The following is a 16,695-nucleotide window of genomic DNA, read 5'->3' as shown; positions in this document are numbered from 1 at the left end:
AAGACCAACCTGAATGTGGCATGGATTGACTACAAAAAGGCATTTGACTCTGCCACGTGACTGGATAATCAAGTGCCTAGAAATAACAGGTGTCAGTAGAAACATCAGAAACTTTGTGCAAAGATCAATGGCACAATAGAAGACAGAGTTGCAGGGCAATGGTGAAAGACTGGGAGAGTTTAATATCAAGAGAGGAATATTTCAAGAAGATTCATTATTACCACTACTATTTGTCATTGCACTGTTTCCTGTCAACAATACTGAATAACTCAGGCCATGGCTATCAACAACAAAAACATCTGCCAGACTATCCCACCCCCTTTACATGGATGATGTGAAGCTGTATGGAAAAACAGAATGTATGAAATAGAATTGCTGCTGCTCAACACTGTCCATATATATAGCCAAGATATTGCAATGGAGCTTGGATTGGATAAATGTACACACTTACTATCACACAAGGGGAAAAAGTGAAAACTGAAGGAATCAAGATGCCCCATGAAAATAACATTAAGAGTCAGGATGAGGGTGATTACTACAAATACCTGGGTATCCTTCAAGCTAACAACATCAAGCACACTGAAGTCAAGACAAAGATTAGAGATGAATACATCAAGAGAGTGAAGTTCTTAAAACCCAAACTCAGTGGAGGAAATACCATCAAGGCAATTAACATCTGGGGAATTCCAGTTGGAATAGTGGACTGGACTCAAGCAGAATTAAAAGTAATGGGTAGAAAGATCACAAAAATAATGACAATGAATCATGCCCTTCATCCAAGCAGTGACATTGGCAGACTCTATCTACCAAGGCAAGTAGGTGGATGTGGAATGCTGCAAGTACATCAGATGATTTATAAAGGAAGGATGGCTTTGGAAGTATATCTGAAGGACAATAATGAAGAGGCACTGAAGTTAGTATATCAGGAAGGCTTACTGACTACTGGAGTGACCAAACTGGCCTACAAGAAAGACCAAATGAAGAACAGAATGGAGGCATGAGCAGACAAAGCACTACATGGCCACTACACTAAAAAAAATAGCTGGGACAGCAAATAACAAGATCTTATAATGGCTAAGAGCAGGAAAGTTGAAGAAAGAGACCAAGGGACTAATTCTGGCTGCACAAAACCAAGACTTAAGGACAAATACATACAAAGCCAGAATTGAGAAGGCAGCAACAGACAGTAAGTGCTGCCTATGCAGGGAAGCTGAAGAAACAGTACACCACCTGGTAAGCTGCTGCAAGATGATCACCCAGACTGACTACAAGCAGCAACATGACAAAGTAGCAACAATGGTGCATTAGAAGATCTGCAAGAAATATCATTTGCCTGCAAACAAGAACTGGTGGGATTATTAAATACACAAAATCATAGAAAACAAAGAAATTAAATTGGTCTGGAACTTTAGAATTCAAACAGATACCTGCCACATAATACACCAAACATAACAATTGTTGATAAGAAAGACAAAAAAATCTGAATAGTGGACGTGGCAGTGCCTGGATACAGCAGAATAGATGAGAAGGAACTGGATAAGATAATAAAATACAAAGACCTACAAATACAAATAGAACAACTGTGGCAAAGGCAAGCAAGGGTTGTACTAATAATAATAGTTGCCTTGGGTGCAATTGCCCACTTGCCCACCATTGGCATTGACAACTTTACCAACAGTCAATTGCAAAAAGTGGCTTTACTAGGAATAGCTTCCATCTTGCAATGATATCATTGTAAGCCGCCCTGAGTCTTCGGAGAAGGACGGGATATAAACGGAATTAAATTAAAATAAAATAAAAATAAAAATATCAAACACCATCAAATATCCACATCTACTTATCCCAGGTCCTTGTCTACCGCAATAGGTAGACAAAAATATCAAACCCTGTCTGAACATCTGGCTTACTTTGGGGGGTGGGGTCCCCTTATAAAGAAGCTATAGCTCATCATTACAGACAACTCTTGTCTTATCTTTCCTCCCCAGGAATCAATGAAAGGTAGCAAAGCAATTTCAGCTTCTTTAGCACTAAGAATGGGTGTACAATGTGCCAGGTGGATGGTTCCTTTTCTTCTCCTTTCCTGTTCTCCTGGAATGCAAATAAGAGAATTATTGTTGCTAAAGAACGTGTGGCAGTTCAGTGATGGGCACAGTGATTTTCCCTCCTCATTCTCAATATTGAATAGATAGTAGTCAGTTATTAACCACAATTGGGATCGGCAACTTGGCTGCTTAGCAAAATAGTAGGTAACCACAACTGTGTTTATGATCTTATTTCTGCTTTCCTTTGCTTTACAGACCTGCAAAGGCTGTAAATGTGGATTGGTCCTAAAGTTACATTTTCTTCAACATCATAACTCTGGATAGTCATTAAGGAAGTCAATCACTAAACAAGGACTACCTGTTCTTCAAGCTGGCAGGATAAGCATAGACTGCCTTAAAATTTTCAATTCCACAAGTGTCTGCTTGCTGTACTCCCCCTGATATCATAATTATGGTCATGCTCTCTAACAACTGACCTAAGCATCCCTGCTGGCGCTGGCCCTGGCTCCTGGCATGGTCAATCAGGGGAGTGCAAAAATGAAGAGGCTCTTGGTGTGCTGCCCCCGCATCTATCACTCTATTATTGTTACCTTTTTGTAATGAAAGAAGAAAATACAATCTAATCGAGCACTGTTAGGGGAATGGAATGCTGCTGCTGCTTTGAGGAGGAATCTTAAAGGTGGCAGCCTCATACACTGGGAATTTGTGCCCATGAAGAGCTACTCTGGCTGATTGCTCCACAGGAAGTGAAACAATTTCTGTGCAGAATTAGTTAGCTTATCAAAATAGTCAGGAGTCCCAATTTTTCTTATGGCCATGCAAGAAAGGAATCAAATCCCCACATAAATCATAGATAATTTTAAAATGATGGGGAAAATGGGCATATATTGGCCAATAGTCAAGTCTACAACCACCAACAAAGGAGAAGAGCATACAAAAAGATGGTCCTTGCACTTTTTAAAAACAGATGACAGTCTAGCCAATTTCCTCAATTTTCTAGAATAAGAGTGAGGTTTGCCAGTAGAATGTAATAAGCTTCAGCTTTCTGTAAAATTACCATTCATCAGCTTGACTGAACTACTTATTTCTCCTGTTCTTGTTATCAGGCTATAAGGCTTCTTACATTCTGACTGACTTATCTTGTACTCATGTCAATTCATTCCAAGTCCTGCAAACTGGCCTCTGTGATTATCATCACCAGTTTAACAGACTGCTTTTTTCTGCTGATGACTCCCTGGTTTCCACAACTGTGAAGGTTTTTGTCTGTGGCTTGTCTTGTCTTGGTTAATATTTTCCTGTAAATATTCACACCTCTATTTTTTCTTGTTTGCAAGGCCTAGAATCCTGCTACTAGTTTCGACTCTGGATAACAAACTAGCATGTTAACTACCGGTACTTCTTATTTACATCATAGTGAACAAGCAAAATAACCCTTACATGGCTTCTAGTGAAGCATGGAGCAGGATACTGCATTAGAAATTTGGAAAAATGTAAAGAAAGGCTGAGAAGAGCTGGATATTATTTATCTGATGCACAAAACTGTTTTTCTTATTTTTAGAAACAAGCACATATTTTGCTTACCTATATTATCTGCACCCTGGAAATAAAGGAGAAAAGATCTTTGCACAGGTATTACAGAACCATCAACTTGCCCTTCATGATTTGAGTCTGTTGCATACCCTGATGTGTATATTCTTTTTATATTATGTTTGCTTTTCAGAATTAAAATTTAATTACAATAATCTGTAGAAAATTTCAAGGAACCTATTGGCTTCACTGCAACTTATCAAACCATTTCTTAATTTGGAAATTATTTTTTCCTATTTTTTCCTCTATCCAATAAATGAAGTAAAGTGGTAGAAAGTGTAAAGATATAAAACAATCTATTGCTGCTGTTTTTTTAAAAAAAATGTGTGCTCAAAGAAACAAATTATATATAATCTTAAAAGGTCAAGGACAAGTTGCTATAAGATCACAGTTTAGGTTAACTTCTTTAGAATATTTTTTTATTCCTTTGATGACTTTCTTTCATGTCTTTTGGTAACTTGCAATATAAAAAGGATCTCTAAACTAATAATCCTTATCTTCTGTGACAATTAATATCCTTATTTCATACTAACAGCTGCAGAACTTCCTTAGGCTAAGACACTACACATATTCTTTTACTTAGACCTCCTACAATCATTTGCTCTTGAAAGAACCATTCTTTGAGTAACTGTCTTAATAATCAGTTGTTTATCATGGAGCTCTTATCTAAAGCTTTTATTTTCAGGCTGTTGCTTTCTGAGCATATTGGAACGTGTGAGAGAAGAAACAATTTGGCAGTAAGAAAACAAAAACCTAGTGGGAGCATTTTAACCAGGTCTCCACTAATGCAATGTTTTAATTGTTCATATCTTGTTTATATCTTTGTTCACAACTACTAGAAAAAGGAGGAAGGTTCATTTGCTCCATTTTGTTTTCATTTCTTTGAAACTAATTCTTGTTAAAAGAAGGAGCTTTTTTGTTCTTCTTCCTGTCCCACCTGTGACCCAGAGCTTCGGAAACCCTGATTTCTGCAGTTATCTTGGAAATGAAACTTAATTCAAAAATGGGGAAATAAAGTAGCTCTACAGACCATAAGAAAAATGTTGAAGAACTGACTTTGCACATTACATGAGAGAAAGGTTTAATGAAGAAAACAGATGTATAGTAGTGGGTTGCAACTGACATATGTGGGAAAAGAGCCTTCCATTCTGTGAGGATTGTTTGTTCTGTTTGTTGTGCTGGAATCAAAGCTAATGATTTTGTGTATATATAATTACATAATTTGAAGTATGTGTGCAGTTCCAAGGCAAAGGACCTTTTTAAAAATCCCCAGTATAATGGTTATAATGAAACTTTTTTCCTATACAGACAAATGTTTCTTATTGATGATGTTGATAGTGATAGTAGTTTTGGTAACATTCAGAAAACCTATCAAAATTATCAGACATACACATATACATACATATACACATATACACACACGTGTACCATTTTTAGGGATCTGCAGATTTTCTGTGGCTTCAATTAAAAATATACATCTACATCCACACCCATATATTCATCACAATTACCCAAGCAGTTTTTGGATCACTTAGCCTTTTCCTGACACAGATTAAATGGCTTTTCAGACAATGAAGCCAAGAATTTCCTCTTCCTTCCCTTTGTGTTATACACCCTCTACTCAACGTCCCTGCCAAGGATCTTGCAAGATATTTCATCTCCCCATAATCATCAGGAGATGAAGCAATTGGTAAATATAGGTCAAAATGATTTCACCACAGGGGAAAGGTGGGGATATTCACCTCTGCAGAAAAGAAATTCAGGAGACAAAGTCATTCTCATCACCATCCAGCAAAAAAAAAATATCAGCATTTTTATCATCCTTGTCCTATGAAGATCTAATACCCCTATTGCCCCTATATTATGTTTGAACATTTGTTCCAATGAATGTGAGAGAATTTCATGTCCTTCAGGTCTAATGAAATCAGATTTTTATATGTGAAAGAGTTGGAATGTGTTTGCTTTTCCCCTGAATGAAATAAATAGCAAAAATACAGATATAGTTTGCCAAAGAAGTAGTTTTTATTCCTCATTCCTTATGTGTACTTACTGGAATAAGTATACATATTCAGAAATTGACAAATTCTTTACTGTGACCATTTCCATTTCCCATATCTAAAAAGCAATTGAAAAACAATCCATGATCACCTTCTAACCCCAAAACATCAAGAACAAAGAACAAAAACTATGATTCTCACTATAAAGAGAACAAATTTGGTCTAGTGCAGGGGTAGGCAAACTTGGCTCTTTTAGGACTTGTGGATTTCAATTCCCAGAATTTCTAAGTCAACATGGCTGGTTCAGGAATTCTGGGTATTGAAGTCCACGAGTCATAAAAGAGCCAAGGTTGCCTACTCGTTAAGACACCAGGCTAGAAAGTAGGAGGTTGTGAGTTCAAGTCCTGCCTTAGCCATGAAAGCCAGCTCTGTAACTTCTTGAAAACTTCCTCCTATTTTACCCACAACAACAACTCTATGATGTAGGTTCGAATGGGAGAGAGTGACTGACCAAAGTCAACCAGCTGGTTTTCTTACTAAGGTGGGACTTAAATTCAGTCTCCTGCTTTCTAGCCTCATGTTTGTAAAAATAGCTCTAGCCCTAAGTTATTTGTAAAAAAATAATAAAGGCAGGATACAATGCAATAAAATAAAGATCCAGTAACTGTCATGCCACTCACAAAAAAAAGAAAGTACCTTGCTTGAACTTATCTATCCCCTTTCCCATCTGTATTTCATTGTGTGTATTTGTTTGATTAAATACTGAAGAATTCCAGGAAAGCTGAAAAGACATCAAACCACCTGATAAGGTCTGAAGAAAGTAAGAGGCAAGATGAGATGGGAGTTCCTGTCAAAAAGTTGGCAGTCTGTCAACAAGTTCCTGCAAAATTTGCTGCACTTTAAAAAAAAGACAGGCTTCACTATAGTTTCAAGAACAAGGCAGTTCATCCAGCTCAGCCAGCATTATAGAATCCCAAAACTCCAGCACTCTTTTTGAGCTGGGACTGAATTGTCACATAGAGATTGTCTTCTCTTTGTCTTCCTTTTTACATGTTCCAGGATGAGCCACGGATTTAGTGTCAGTTCCAAACAGAGCTATAGAGAGAGTTCATGGGCTTCATGGACAGTTAGTATTTATAAGCCCAAGTACATACAGCTCAAAGTATTCCTCTTGGAGCTCAGGATTGCACTTGGGCCTATATTTAATTTTAAGAATTGACACTTCTGCTTGTTATGGCTGCCCATTTCTCCTCTTGCATGGGGCACACATTCCAATTCTGTTCTCAGCATATGAGGAGTAGGAGAGTGGAATACATAGGAGAATGGATTATATGGACAATTATACCATTTAATTTCCTATAGCTTCCCAACAGTAAAAAAAATTATTGCAATCCCCATGTAACCCAAACCATATTGTATTCACAAAATCAGAACTGGCTTTAATTGATCATTTATTTGCTTTTTTATTCCACAGGAATATCTACAGAAGACTATTAGAAAACTATTTTTGTTGGCTGATTAATATGTTAAGTCTTTGTTCTCTAGCTCTAAAGGCAAAAACTTCCTGAAAATGACTCAGTAGCTCAATTCTCAGATATGTTAAATCAGTCATGAGAAAGACCCATCTCTGATGTCAGTAGAATAAGGCCAAGTCTGCTATAAATATGCCTAAGAAGGATTGACTACAATTCCTTGTATTCCCATTAAAACTATAGAAATCCAATTATTCAAATTTCCTTCACTGCTTTCTAGAAAAATCTCAAAATGAAGAATTCCAAACCAAAGAAAACAGTAGTTTCTATATGTGAAGTGTTTCAAAACAGTTTTTCAACTGGAATTTGCTGGATCTGAGATTTTGTTTAGCTAAAACAATAAAAACTCCTGTTGTTTTATGAAAAATAGGTTTATCAGAATTAGAGTTGAAAGGGACCTTGAATGTCTTCTAGTCCAATCCCCTGCTCAGGTAGGAGATTCTATACCAGGGGTAGGCAACCTCGGCTCTTTTATGACTCATGGACTTCAACTCCCAGAATTCCATGAGTCATAAAAGAGCCGAGGTTGCCCACCCCTGTTCTATACCATTCTATGCAAATAGCTGTCCTTAAAAACTTCCAGTGATGGAGCACCCACAACTTCTGGAGACAAGCCAGAAATTATACTGATTACAGTTACAGTTCTTGCAACTGTTCATCGTATGTTTTAGACTCCAACCCCCTAATAATCTTTGTTGCTCAGTTGCTCTTCCTACACTCTTTCTAAAGTATCAACATCTTTTTTGTATGGAAAACTGGAAACAATATTCCAAGTGTGATCTTACCAAGGCATTATAAAGTAGTATTAATACTTCATTTGTAACTGTCTGACAAACCACATTCAGTATGTAGTCCTTAATGGAACTACATCTACATGGAAGTAAGCAAGCAGTGGGGTACCCGAAACTTCTGTTTTAGACCCAGTATTCTTCAACATCTTCATAAATAATTTAGATGATGGAACAAAGATTAACTCATCAGATTTGCAGTTGATACCAAGTTGGTAGGAATAGCTAAACATCCCTGTTCTGCTACAGACACGTTATGTTGCGAATTTAATTCCTTGTTAAGACACTTATTGGTCTGTTTAAGCGAATTTAGTCACATTTAACGGCCCTTTGCAGACAGTGAACTCATAAAGCACCTGGTTCATCTGAAATACCTTTATTTTGCATGTAGAAGGTGGTTACAGCAGAGAAGGTGTGGTCAGTTGAATCTGGTCGGAACTTTAAGGTCAAAAGACAGTAACAGGATTACTGTCCGCATGGCTTGTGTTCAGATGTTACAATGGAGGATGGAACACAAGGGAGCAAGGAGAAGGAGGAAGTCCAACCCAGAAGGGGTGGATCGTAGTACAGCATCATGAGCAGGATAGGAAATACATCACAAAGGGGAAGGTACTGGCAGACCCATTTAGCATATTGGAAATTTCCCAAGAACAGCCACGTGGTGGCAGCACACTCCCCGTCTGGTATTTCATAATACCACTATATAAATCCCATAACGGTAGTTATGCAAATGCAAACACGTTTGTGGTTTGTTGTTGTCAGAAAACACCTAAGAAATATAGGTAATAAATCTGAGAAAAAATATATAAAATAAACATGCATACATATAAATGTAAACTTGAGAGATATAGAAAATAAACATGATATATGAGGCATAAAAACCTGAGATATATAAGAGGTAAACATGCGTCCATATAGGACATAAAACCTGAGATATATAGGTAAACATGCATACATATTGCAATAATAAAACTGCCATTTCAGGCTGAGGTTTTGCTTGTTGCGTTCAAGACCTGAAAGATTTTTTTTTAAAAAAACATGCATATATATTGCAACGATAACAATTGCCTTTTCAGGCTTCAATAGTCTAGATCAGGTTGAAGGCACTTTTCTTCTTGAAGGCAGGATGCAACAGGAAAGCAACGAGTTCAGTGTTCAAGAGGCAAAAGCAGGAGAAGATCTGCGATGGTCTGGTGAAAGTTTTGGTGTCTTTCGAGTCTTGAGCTCGTTGGACGTTGGACAGAACAAGGTCTCTAACTTGAAGATTGGAGTTAAGATGAGACGTTTGTGACTGGAGCGTGACTTTGATGCTCTCCGCCATGCTGCTCCCCGCCATAATTCGAAGCAGGGTTGGATACAGGTGGTTGCTGTGGATTGCCTGGAAGTGGATCAGGATGCATAGCCGTATCGTGGTTGTCGCTACCACATTCTGTGCACTTGATGAAGGCTTTACAATTTTTAGCAAAATGGTCATATGAGGCACAGCACCTGTAGCATATTCGAAGTTTTTGGGGGACCTCTTTCCGCTCTTGTACAGTCATTGCTCTAAGCTGACGACATTTCCTGAGTGGGTGTGGTTTTTTATGAATAGGACACTGACGATTAGGATCATCATTCCCACCACCTGAATCACTCCATTTAGAAGGAGATGGCACAGGAGGCAAGATGTCCGTCTTTCTTGTAAACACAGCCCCATGTGCGTCACTGTGTTTAGCTGTGGTGCTATCATGCCTTGATGATGATGATGCAGTAGGCACACTGAATTGATGTTGGTTGAGACTGTGATCATTTCTTGTCCAGGTGTGTCTGTCGGTGAACCTTGATGATAATAATGTAGCATGCGCACTGGATCGAGGGTGGTTAAAACTGGGATCTGTGTTCATCCAGGCGTGTTGACTTATGAATTCACAAAAAAATGGGAACGGGGGATAAGAAACATCATGGCGTCGTTTGTAGTCTGTGCCCTGCCGTTTCCAGTCCATCTGCATGCTGTAGGGCAGTTTGAACACCAATGGATCGACACCGAAGGAGGAATCCAGGTGTCGTAGACCAACTAGATGTGGGTCTTTTTTGCCGATTCTATTTCGGTGAGAAAATCACTTAGTTTCTGAAGCTTATAATGGTCATTGTTGCTTATCTTTGGAAAGTTATATAGTCTTACGTATAAGGCAGCCTCTAACACTTCTGGGCTTCCAGTAGGTTCGGTCAAGTCTTGTCCATGCAGCAGCAACACGTTGTGTTGTGAATTTAATTCCTTGTTAAGACACTTATTGGTCTGTTTAAGCGAATTTAGTCACATTTAACGGCCCTTTGCAGACAGTGAACTCATAAAGCACCTGGTTCATCTGAAATACCTTTATTTTGTATGTAGAAGGTGGTTACAGCAGAGAAGGTGTGGTCAGTTGAATCTGGTCGGAACTTTAAGGTCAAAAGACAGTAACAGGATTACTGTCCGCATGGCTTGTGTTCAGATGTTACAATGGAGGATGCAACACAAGGGAGCAAGGAGAAGGAGGAAGTCCAACCCAGAAGGGGTGGATCCTAGTACAGCATCATGAGCAGGATAGGAAATACATCACAAAGGGGAAGGTACTGGCAGACCCAATTAGCATATTGGAAATTTCCCAAGAACAGCCACGTGGTGGCAGCACAATCCCAGAAGATAGACTCAAGATTCAGATGGATCTCAACAAACTTGAACATTGGGCCCTATCTAACAAAACAAAATTCACTGTAGAGAAAAGAAAGGCTTAACATTTAGGCAAGAAAAATCATATGTACAAGTACAGATTAGATGAAACTTGGCTCAACAGCACTACTATGAGATGGATCTTAAAGTTCTACTAACCACTTAAATATGAGTCAGCAGTGTGCTGCAGCTGCCAAAAAAGCCAATGCAATCCTAGGCTGCATTAATAGAGAGATAGAATCAAGATCACATGAAGTGTTAGTACTGTTTTATAAGGCCTTGATAAGGCCACACTGGAATACTGCATCCAGTTTTGGTCACCACAATATAAAAAAAATGTTGAAACTCTGGAAAGTGTGCAGACAAGACCAACAAAGATGATTGGGGGTTGAAGGGTAAAACATATGAAGAAAGGTTGCAGGAATTGGGTATATCTAATCTACTGAAGGAGGGACACGGTGGCTCAATGGGTTAGGACACTGAGCTTGTCAGATGGTCCGCAGTTTGGCGGGTCGAATCCCGAGTGCCGCGTAACAGAGTGAGTGCCTGTTACTCGTCCCAGCTTCTGCCAACCTAGCAGTTCTAAAGCATGTAAAAATGCAAGTAGAAAAATAGGGACCACTACAGTGGGAAGCTAACAAGAGTTCTGTGCACCTTTGGCGTCCAGTCATGCTGGCCACATGACCATGGAGACGTCCTCAGACAAGTGCTGGCTCTTCGGCTTTGAAACAGAGATGAGCACTAGCCCCTAGAGTCAGAAATGACTAGCACGCATGTGTGGGGGAACCTTTACCTTTTACCTTTAATCTACTGAAAAGAAGGACTAAGGGCAACATGATAGCAGTTTTCCAATATCTGAGGGGTTGCCACAAAGAAGAAATCAACATATTTTCTAAAGCACCAGAAGACAAGAAAAGCAGTGGATGGAAGCTAATCAAGAAGAAAAGCAACCTAGATCTAATGAGAAATTTCCTGACAATGGGAACACTAAACCAGTGGAACAGCTTGCCTTCAGAAGTTGTGAGTGCTCCATCCCTGGGAGTTTTTAAAAAGAGATTGGTCATCCATTTGTCTGAAACGGTATAGGGTCTCCTTCTTGAGCAGGAGATTGGACTAGAAGACCTCCAAGGTCTCTTCCAACTCTGTTATTCTGATCTTGATTCTATCCTTCTGTTAATGCAACTAGGACTATATTGACTTTTTTGACACCTGCAGCACACACTTCTGATTCATATTTAAACAATTGTCTACTAGGACTCCTAGATCCCTTTCACAGTTAGTGCTGTTGATCCAGAATAACAGATGAACCCCTGATCAAGCAGGAGATCCTATACCATTTTGGAGAAATGGCTCTCTAATCTATTGTTAAAAGCTCCAGTAATGAAGCATTCACACATTCTGGGGGCAAGGTGTTCAACTGGATAATTGTTCTATCAGGAAATTTTTCCTTAGTTCTAGTGTGGTTCTCTCTTTGATTAGTTTCCATCCTTTGTTTCTTGTCTTGCCTTCTGGCGCTTTGGAGAGTAGGGTTTCTTTGTGGCAGCCCCACAAATATAGGAACACTGCTATTATATCATTCCCAGTCCTTCTTTTCACTAGACTGTACTTACCCAATTCTTGCAACTGTTGTTCTTATGTTTTAGCCTCCAGCCCCCCTAATCATCTTTGTTGCTGTTCTCTGCACTCTTTCTGGAGTATCAATATCTTTTTTGTAATGTGGCAACCATAATTGAATGCAGTATTCATTATAAAGTGATACTAACACTTCACATGATCTTGATTCTATCCCAGTTAATGCAGTCTAGGACTGCACTGTTTTTTGTTTTGGTTTCTGTTGTTGTTGTTGTTTTTGGCAGCTGCAGCACACTGCTGGCTCATATTTAAGTTGCTGTCCACTAGAACTCCTAGATCCCTCTTGCAGCTACTGCTGTTGAACCAGGTTCCACTCATTCTATACCTGTGCATTTGTTTTTTCCTGCCTAAGTGTAAAACCTTATTTTCTCACACCTGAATTTCATTTTGTTAGAGCCCAGTGTTCAAGCTTTCATGATCCTTCTGAATTTTGAGCTTATCTTGTAGTAGAATAAATTGGTAATTGGATACAAGTCGTCTTTATGTCATTAAAAATATGACTGTGCTAATATCTTAGGAGGGAAATGAAAGGTTGATATGGAAAACTGTTATTTCCTAATTTAAAGTAAAACCTTATGAGGGTTGCAGCTTCCAAGTCTGTGCTGAGAAATGGCCCCATTGAATGTGCTGAATGGCTCTCTAAATGACTCAAGTGTTGTGAGATGTAGGATTGTTATGGAGTTCTGAAGCAGTGCAACAGAGTTCCTGAATTAGTTTTCAGCCAGTTACATTTTTGGGGGGAAACGCAGCAAACAATACTACTAAAACCTAAGTGAATGTTTATTTTGTCCCTTTGGGGTGGGGGTGGGGGCTCTCCAAACTGCTGTACTGTTTTATAGCATAAGCAGACCTTCCCTTTCTGTTCCTCCCTCTCTCTCCAGTAGTCCTTATAATTGTTCTATTAAATTTGATTATTCATTCAGATTACCAACTATTATTAGTAACTTGTAACAAATATAAAAAAGATGATAAATTCTTGCATTTTAACATTTTAAAACACAGCAAAGTTTTTTCCAAAGAGAAAGAGTATCTGCTGCACTGAAAAGGTAACAAAAGAGCTGAGCAATTCCAAGTACCAAAAAGAGAGTTTTTGTATGACCTGAGGTGTTTTGGAAAATGTGTTCTTTTTTCAAGGATATTGTGAAAACAGATACAATATCAAAAAGGAATGCTAGAATGTCAAACTCTGAAGTGATTAAACTCGTGACATGGAAAATAATGTCATTGCCATAATGGGCAAAAGAATAATTTTTGACAATACAAACATTCTTTAAATATGAGCATTCTTTAAACATACAGCATATGTTTCAGTTCTATTGTGAATGAAAATAAAAGCAAAAAAGATTCCAAAATAAACAAAATAAGGGACAGAATTGTTTAACATTCTGGAATGTGGGAATTGGTATGCTTTGCAAAAATTGCCTGAAAGTATAGTACAGAAAAATCTTGTGGGCTGTTTGTTATTTTGTTAATGATAAAATAAATAACATGATATATAAATGATGTTAATGATATATCTATAGATATAGATATACAGATATAGATATAATTATAATTTATAAACTATATCTCTTTAGCCAAAGCGTCTCTAAACATCTAAAAAAAAAGAATATTAAATATACTACAAGAGATATACCATACAGAATTACAATACAATTATAATTAATATAATTTAAATAAAACAGTTAATATTATTTTCAATAAAAATCCAGATATTGGGACAAAAGTTGTAGAGTATGAGAAACAATCCAGTAATCTGTTTCTTCTGTTATATCCCCTTGAAACTGCCTTCAGCTGGTTTTCTAACAGATGAGGGGTGTCAAAATTTAAATTGTCTTTTCTGCTTTTAATTTCTCTTTTAATCCACACGGTCTCTGTGACACTGCTATGACTGGTCAATTTTCCTGTAGATACCATACTAATGTTCAGAGCAGAGATGGAAACACAGGCAGAGAGATCAACCAATAGCTTTACTTAAGCAGACTTGCAAACAATAATACAGGACACTTACCATTCTTCAGCAAGCTAAAAGGGAGGCAATTAGTATACTGTAAGATAGCAGATAGTGATAGTGTCAATCTAATTTATTGACTGATTATGTGTCATCAAGTTGTTCTCAACTATATAGACCACACAAATTTTCTCAGTGACAATCTAACCCTAATGTGGTATTTCAAATATTCCAATGGTGTAGTTGTAGCCTTTGCCACTGTAACTAAGTCTATCTATCTTGCTGCTGGTTGTCCTTTTCTTCTCTTTATTCCTCCCCAGCATTGGAGCCTTCTCCAGAGAGCTAGGTCTTCTGTTTTGCTTCTCCAAAGCCCAACATTTGCTTTCAAATTCCATATAATTTGCACAGTTTGACCTTTGCTGATGTAGACATATCGCAACATTTTAATATATTTTCCAAAGACTACATAGCCGCTTTATCAAGTACTAGTCTGTGGCATATATTTTAACTACTTGTTTCTTAATTACTATGTTTTTTAACTATTGACTATCAGCCATAATAGTTAAGAAACAAACAAGATAGTGAAGATATCCACCACTTCACTATGTTAATTGCCATTTCTAAGGCTGGTTGTTGTCATTAGTTCAGTCTTTTTTAGGTTTAACTTTGGTCCCATTTTTTGGTTTTTGTCTTTTATTATTAGACTTTTGACTTTTATTACTAGAACTTGCAAATAATTTTCATTTTGGTCACTAGAGTAGTGTCATCCACAAATGATCCTTATTTATGCTGGTATACTACTGTGATAAAAGGGACGCAGTGGCTCAGTGGGTTAGAACGCTGAGCTTGTCGATCAGAAGGTCAGCAGTTTGGCAGGTCAAATCCCGAGTGCCGCATAACAGAGTGAGCGCCTGTTACTCGTAAACCTTTACCTTTACCTTACTATTCTGATAACTTAAGGATTGTGGAGTGCACATTAACTGGACAGTGTGAAAACTCCCTTGGTCAACTTTCATCTAATTCTAAGTGTGCATCTCTAATAATATTATTCTGCAGTGGGCAATGCATTAATATATGTGTCTGATTTTACAAATTGTGTTGAGCCATAATGAGAATTTTGTATTTATTTATTGAAAGCCATGCCATAATTACTATTCATAAAATCAAGATGAAATAAGAATAGAACTAAGGAGAAACTTCCTGACAGTTAGAACAATTAACCAGTGGAACAACCTGCCTCCAGAGGTGATGAATGCTCCAACACTGCAGGTTTTTAAGAAGAGACTGGACAGCCATTTGCCTGAAATGGTATAGGGTTTCCTGCCTGAGCAGGGGGTTGGACTAGATGACCTCCAAGGTCCCTTCCAACTTATTATTATTATTATTATTATTATTATTATTATTATTATTATTATTATTATTATTATTATTATTATTATTAGTATATTTAATATTTAGATAAAGTAATATTAAAATTATACATTTATTTATCAATATAATTTATAAATAATCAATCAATAAATAAATAAACATAAATACTAAATTTGAAGCATACAGTTATAAATATGTGATGTTTGTCAGACAGGCATTACAGAATAAAGACATAACTAAACTGGGAATACCAAGTCTGAAATGTGAAGGGAAAAATTCAGAGCTTCACCTGGACTGAAAATTGATAGCAGGTGCCTGGCCTCCAGAGAAGAGTGTTCAAAGCTAGTTGCCCCAATAAAGGACATTTCCATGATCTGGGATGCTGAGGGAGCCCCACTGCAGATTTTAATATTAAGTCTGTTTTTGGAAGAATTCCCCCTAGCATTTGAGTTTTGGCTGTTCATTACACAAAAAACATGCTTAAAAGAAAACCTAATCTTATGAATGAGCCTACCATATTTCCCTTTTTGCCTTTTAAAAAAAGCTTTAAACAAACCAGCTAATAAAAAATAATAATCCTGCCAGCATAAAACCTTATAGGGGTTACAGTGGGTTTGGTTTCCCAGTAAAAAACTTCCATGTAACGCACTTAATGATTTACAATAACAATGAATGCAGTTCTTGAATGGTCTTGGTCTGTTTTTTTGACCAGCATGTAAACATTTATCTTCTATTTGTTAATAAATTCCACATCAAAAGGGTCTTAATTTGGTGGGTAACATACGGTTTGGACTGTAATATGCTCAGCATTACTACTCTAGGATTGAAGAAAGTTTTAAATCATTTCAGAAGAACAAATGATGTGATGGGCAAAAATAATAGCGATTTACCTGCTGGAAACACCTTTATGTTTTACCTGTGATCGTTCGTACCTCCCTAAAATTAACAGAGTATAAAGCTACATGGATTTAACGTGAATAGAGTGCACTGTGCGATCACTCATAGACAGCTAAAACACTCAACAGTGCAACGTCGTTTGAATTGGAAAGGCGACCCATTATCGCCTAGCCTGAACGAGCGTCGACTTCCAAACGCGGTTTTCCAGA

At 37.7% G+C, this 16,695-nt stretch overlaps 1 protein-coding gene across 1 annotated transcript in view; it reads right to left on the bottom strand.

The window, feature by feature from the left end:
• The window catches only part of RAMP2 (receptor activity modifying protein 2), a 67,585-nt gene extending 51,071 nt beyond the window's left edge, over positions 1 to 16,514 (bottom strand). Inside the window, exon 1 of the mRNA XM_081345666.1 lies at positions 16,480 to 16,514. The gene's annotated coding sequence lies outside the window, so the exon portion shown is untranslated. The remainder of the gene's footprint in view (positions 1 to 16,479) is intronic.
• Between the last annotated feature and the right edge of the window lie 181 nt (positions 16,515 to 16,695).

The sequence above is a fragment of the Vipera berus genome (genome assembly GCF_964194415.1).
Source record: "Vipera berus genome assembly, chromosome: Z".
Classification (NCBI taxonomy): Eukaryota; Metazoa; Chordata; class Lepidosauria; order Squamata; family Viperidae; genus Vipera; species Vipera berus.
Note: the sequence above shows the minus strand (reverse complement) of the source record. Positions and strands in the feature narration are given on the sequence as shown.